The sequence below is a fragment of the Rattus norvegicus genome, chromosome 1, assembly GCF_021556685.1.
Source record: "Rattus norvegicus strain SHRSP/BbbUtx chromosome 1, alternate assembly SHRSP_T2T, whole genome shotgun sequence".
NCBI lineage: Eukaryota > Metazoa > Chordata > Mammalia > Rodentia > Muridae > Rattus > Rattus norvegicus.
The window spans coordinates 41,382,832-41,388,831 of record NC_141534.1 but is presented as its reverse complement, the minus strand read 5'-3'; the positions used below and the strand labels follow the sequence as shown (position 1 = coordinate 41,388,831).

The 6,000-nt window shown below is 35.4% G+C and overlaps 1 protein-coding gene across 2 annotated transcripts in view; it reads right to left on the bottom strand.

Annotated features, from left to right (window-relative positions):
- Nucleotides 1-2,136: 2,136 nt before the first annotated feature.
- The window catches only part of LOC148006923 (uncharacterized), an 82,427-nt gene continuing 78,563 nt past the window's right edge, over nt 2,137-6,000 (bottom strand). For both annotated transcript variants that reach the window (XR_015645097.1, XR_015645100.1), the window contains 2 exons: nt 3,095-3,331; nt 2,137-2,324 (listed from right to left, as the gene is read on the bottom strand). The gene's annotated coding sequence lies outside the window, so the exon portion shown is untranslated. The remainder of the gene's footprint in view (nt 2,325-3,094; nt 3,332-6,000) is intronic.

Sequence of the window (6,000 nt, the reverse complement as noted above, 5' to 3'; positions counted from 1 at the left end):
GGTTTCTGAGAAACCAAATGAAGACCCAGAACTATGTTCAATTCTATGGTAAAAAAAATTCACTTAAGTCTAATCAAAGGACAGTTGTTTACAGCTGAGCTGTTAGTGTCACTTATTGCACCTATTCTGTTATCTTGGCCATACTGTTTATTGTCATATTTCGTAGGTGTTGCAGGTGAGTCAAACTATCATTTGCTTCCTTAGCATGTCAACCTGCCTACTATTTTATCTACCTTAGAACAGTGACGTATAGATAGAGGCTTCTGAGACATATCCATGTACAATCAGTTGATTGCTGAGACATCCCTGTAAGATTTATTTAGGAACAGGCACTATAGCCGCCAACTTTGACAGAAATCCAAGTGCTACCCAAAGCATCTATATATTGGAAAAAGTCACATGAAATACTTTAACAATTGGAAGAATTTCTCTCAAAATGAATGAAATCATGGCTGGTGCAAGAAATCTAGTCAGATTTATGGATCTAGTGATGTCATAAGCCTTAAAATTTATCACATTAATTTACTAAATCTGCCACGCTTCTTACAGGATTCTAAATATTAGTATTATATCTACCATAAGTGGGGCCATCATCCCTCATCAAAGAAGCCTCTTTGTAGAGAAAATGGAGACCATTACAGAAAAGAAAAACTGGACACAAAGTGCTTTGTGTAAAACGCAGCACCTGTGAGTACATGTACATTATAGCGAAAACTCTCTATAGCTCAGGGAACATTGTAAAAGAGGGATTTCAAGTACTTTAAGAGCCACCATACTTCAAAGTCTGTTTTCAAATTGCCTGTCATAAAAATGGGTGCAAAAACACAATGTTAGCAATATCAATGCACTAGTAAAGCAGTGGAAAAAATTCATGTGTCAAAAGTTATAGGCATCTAAAGATGACCGTCAGAAGGTTAATTTTTACAGAAATGACCTGCATATGGATTGTCTAATACACACTGTACATCATGGAAACTAAATCACAAACACAGGAAAATGGACTCAAGTTGTATCCATATTTTTAGGATACAAATATCCATAAATAAACACATATATAAAACAATATTGATGAGTTTGAGATTGCAGTGACTGAAGGGAGAAAAGTCAGCCTATAGTGCTATAATTCATTTGTTAATAATGCATAGGTGAAATACCTGTGTGGGGGGAAGGGGAGGAAATGGGGGCTTATGGACAGGAAACTAGAAGGGGGATAACCTTTGAAATGTAAGTAAAGAAATATATCTAATAAAAATATTTTTAAAAATTTAAAATAATAATACTAATAAATGAGAACATTTTGAACTTATTATAGTTGGGAGTTCAGGAGGGACCAAGAAAGAGTAAATATGAAAATTATCAATTATATTACTGGAGGTTTTCTCTAAGATTTGCATAACTCAATATTGTATTACAGACCATTTCCACATCGACAATGAATAAAGAATATTTCATGCTGAGGTCTCAGGTCATGCAGAGAGATAAAACAAATATACTGTATGCTTCTGTATATTTCTGAGTGTATACGGATGAATATATGTGTGTATGAGTGCGTGTGTGTGTATAAATGTAAAGCATGTTTATTTACATTTGAAAAGAGCATCCAGTATTGGTCTTTCTCAGTTTCTTTTTTTTTTTTTGGCATAAGGTCTCTTTTGATCATTGCTGAACAACATGTCAGGAATATCTGGCCAATAAGCTTCTGTTAACTACTGTCTCCAACTCCCACCTTCATCCAGGTAGAAGCTTCTGGTCTAGAGATGCTTGTGCAACAATACTCAGTTTTGTTTGTGTTCTAAAGTATGTTTCACTGACCCAAATTCATGTCACAAAGCCTGTATCTCAGTTGCTTAAGCACTGATCTTTTCAGGTCATTTTGTATAATCTAACAACCGTGATCCATCTCTAACTTCATCATGTGTGATGATTAAATTTGATTGGTAATGGAATTTTATATAGAACTTTGTATGGCACAGAATTCTGGGCACAATTCTGAGGGATTATTTAATGTCCTTAGTTTTGGCTGCACTTTAGAAACTGAGGTGGGAAAGCAAGTACTATAACTGGGCTGTAGAGACAGAGACAGAAAAATGCCACTTTCCAAAGACTATGGCGAATCATGAACAAGGCACATTGGAGTGTAAGCAATAACACTTTTATTTATTTTACCATTTATTATTATAGCATATGAGTGCTGAAGCAGGGTGTTGTAATAATTGTTCTGCTATGATTAAGTGGAAGGTAGAAAGGAACATTAAAATAGAATGACCTTATAATATCTTCAGTCATCTTCTACCACTTATATGTGGTAGTTGTTCTGTTCTGTCCTGTTAAATCAAACATAAAATGTCATTATTAGACAAACCTTCTCAGATGATAGATTCACTTCACTTCAGATAAGAGTAATCTTTCAGTATATTTTCTTAACTCTATACAAATAATTACTTGCAATGTATAGGAATTTGAGTGGTACTACCATATTAATCAGGTGCGTTTTAGCCTCTTTATCTTTCTTCACATAGGTTTTGTAATGGATCCTGTGCATTTTAATATTTATGCCAATGCTAAGCATTTGGCAAGATTGTCTCTCGTAGGAAATTAAACAAACATTATTTTTTCGCATTAAAATCAAAAAGCATGTTGACAGTGGGACAGGACTTAAACATGCAGAATCTCTAATGGATGTATAAATTAAAACATTGTTTCTAAATGATCTTATCAAAAATAATAATTTCATATGCATGAATCCTCTATGACTTAAAGACCATATGAAGAGCAGCAATATTGTGAGATTCTTACAAAGGCTGAATAAATAGTCTGTCATACTTACATGTGGTATATATAGTACACAAGTATTTGTGCGTGTGTGTGTCTGTCTGTTTGTGTGTATACACATAAATTATATATACATATATATTGGTTTGTTTATACATATGCATAAATTTAAGTATAATTTAATTAAAGTGGTGGTTAAAAAGTTTTTCCATGCTCTAATATCATTTTGTGCCCAAAACTGCTCTCATATTTACAAATTTATGAAATAAGTGAATGATGTCATCCTTCCATTCATTTGATGACTAAATAAATCTTGGATCACCTGTAGGACCTTCCTCCTGCAGAGCAATGGATGAAATTTTTAATTTTTCACCATTATCGCATGTTTTCTTGTTGAGGCCAGCTAGGAATTCTTTCAACTAGGTGATTTGCCAGAAGAGTTTATTGAATCTGCACAAGTCTTTAAATCCTCAGATCTTCTGTCAATATGTTTATTAAATATATCATCATTTCCAAATATTTGATGATAGTTGTCGATTATGATTTGTATAATGGACATCTGGAACAACAGAAGGCAAAACAAGATTGTCATTTCACATGGTTTACAAAATTGAAATTTAAAAATGAAATCCAAAACTATGTGGAAAATAACAATTGCCACAGATAGGAATGCATTATATGAAGTTTCTGAAATGGAGACTCTTAAGTTCTCTGCATTTTACCAAAACTTGTCAAAATTTAAAGCATACTGCAAAGAATAGAAGAACTACTTAACCAAAGCAGCATTTCAAACCTGATGTGCTGCCAAACACTGTGAGTTAATCTAATTAATGACTGTCTTTCATTGACATTTTTAGGGGATAGGGGGATTGGGGATTTCTTTTGGGATGTTTTGAATGGGATGCCATTCTAGTTCCAGGCATGGCATACCCTCTTTGTGACAACTTTCTGGTGGCTTAAGTCCCTTGGCCCTCCTGATGAAAGTATGCCATTGCCTATAATTTGGAATTACAAAATACAGGTGTCCATTTTCAGTGTACTTTCTCTGCTACATTTTTGCTTCCCAAGACAAGAGGCATCAGGTTTCAGCTTGCTGGTTTTTTTTCCTTTCTGCAGACATGCTCCTCTGTCATGACATTGAAGTGCTATACTCTCTCAGCATTTCTAAGTCCCAAAGAACCACTTACTTGAATAAGTTTCCCTGTTCATATTGTTTTATTTTTTAATGATTATTTTATTTATTTATATTTCAAACGTTATCCCCCTTCACAGTTCACCTCCACAAACCCTGTATCTCCTCCCCCTGCCTCTATTACAGTGCTCCCTCCCTCACCTATACACTCTGGCCTCAACACCCTAGCATTCCCTAACCCTGGGTCATCAAACTCCCTTAGGACTAAGCATCTTCCCCCCTAGTGTTGCCAAATAAGGCCATCCTCTGCTACATATACAGCTGGAGCCACAGGTTCCCCCATGTGCAATCTTTATTTAATGTTTTAGATCCTAGTGTTTTATTAAGGCAAAACAAATGTGCCTGAGGAAAGAAGTTGGTGAGAAAACGGAGTTTAATGGAGAAAGTGCCTCCATCAGATTGACCTAATGTATAGAGAAGTCTAAGGGATATTGTCCTGAATAACCTTGGAATTTGTAGGGCCTAGATCTCCAGGATGGTGCCACCCTTGAGCTATTAGTCAGAAAATGAGAGATATGAGGTACAAGGCAAGACGCAGAACTCCTACTCACTTTCTACTTCAGTTCTTAAATCCAGGTTCCTGCCCTGCTTCAGTTTAGGCCCTGATATTTCTCAGGAGTTAACTAGTAACTCCAAGTATATCATGGAGTGTAACCTGTCTTCCATAAGTTGCTTTTTATCAGTGTTTTGTCACAGCAATCATAGAAATTATAACACTTCCTAAATTGAGCTACACTGATAAGTTACTTTTCTTCTGAGATGATGGCTTAGGTTAAGTCAACTCTACTCATCACATATTTCTTACCAGCATGCAGCTAAGTTTACGTTTGAGCAGTCCTGCACAAGATAGTCATATTTTATATGCAGCTTGTACAGAATAGTTTTGCTTGTTTTCATGCTTGACCATACAAAAGTATATATTTGAAGAGAACTGCCCATAACAGAAGAATCACTAATAGTTATTATGAGTGAAAACTGAATTTTGTTGCTTCATTTGGACATGCACTTTGATACAGGCTTGGATTTTACGTTTCCAGGAGCTTGGTAATAAGAAATTACCTATAAAAGGTAGGTTTCTAGTCCAAGCCAAGTTGAGTCCTGGGTGAGAATACATTCATGTGTGTGACATCACTAATTTGTCCTTCTTGTGGACTTAATCCCTGGAAACTACTAGTTAAAATGTACCCTGCTTTCTTTCATTTTTTACTCTTTTGTTGCCTTTTATCCTTTTCAAAATGTATGTCTGTTTTTGTTTCTCTTTAAATTTATCATCATGCTCACAAGTAACTCTCGTGTTATTTTTCAATCCTTCCAACTATCTCTTGATAACAATCTCCCCTCACAAACCTTCAAAAATTAAAATTAAATAAAGTTTTAAAGTTAAATTAAAAATCAAACAAACATTAAAATCGTTTTAAAAAATGCAGTCTGTGAGATGTGTTGTGCTATACTATGTCACAAATTATACCCTTTTGTCCAAACAGGTTTACTTGCAAATGTACATTGAAATAAGTCACTGGTCTGCTTCAAGCCCTCTAGATTTTGCTACACCATCAATACCAGAACCTCCCAGACATGCCTCTTCTTTTATATCCTAGCTTGCTGTAGCCTTTAAATCATTGTGATCCTTCAGCTTTGAATCTGCAGGACCTCCCCCTACATATGTTCCAGCAGCAGGATCTAGGCCCCCTACATATATGTAGCAGATGTGCAGCTTGATCTTAGGTATGTACCCTAAGTATTAATGTGTGGGCTAGCTCTGACTCTATTGTCTACCACTTGATTGCTTTCTTTTAGCTCGGCTGCTTTGTCTAGCTTCAATGGGAGGAGATGCACTTATTCCTGTTGTGAATTGATGTATGAGAGTGAGTAGGTGTTAGTGGAAGTTCTACACTACTAAGATGAAGGAAAGTCGAGGGAAGAAGGGGTCGTGAAGATGGGACTTGGAGGAAGGGACTGTAATCAGGATATAGAATAAATAAATTAGTGAATAAAGATTTTTTTCTTTATTAACTAGAGTATTTCTTTTTTTCCCT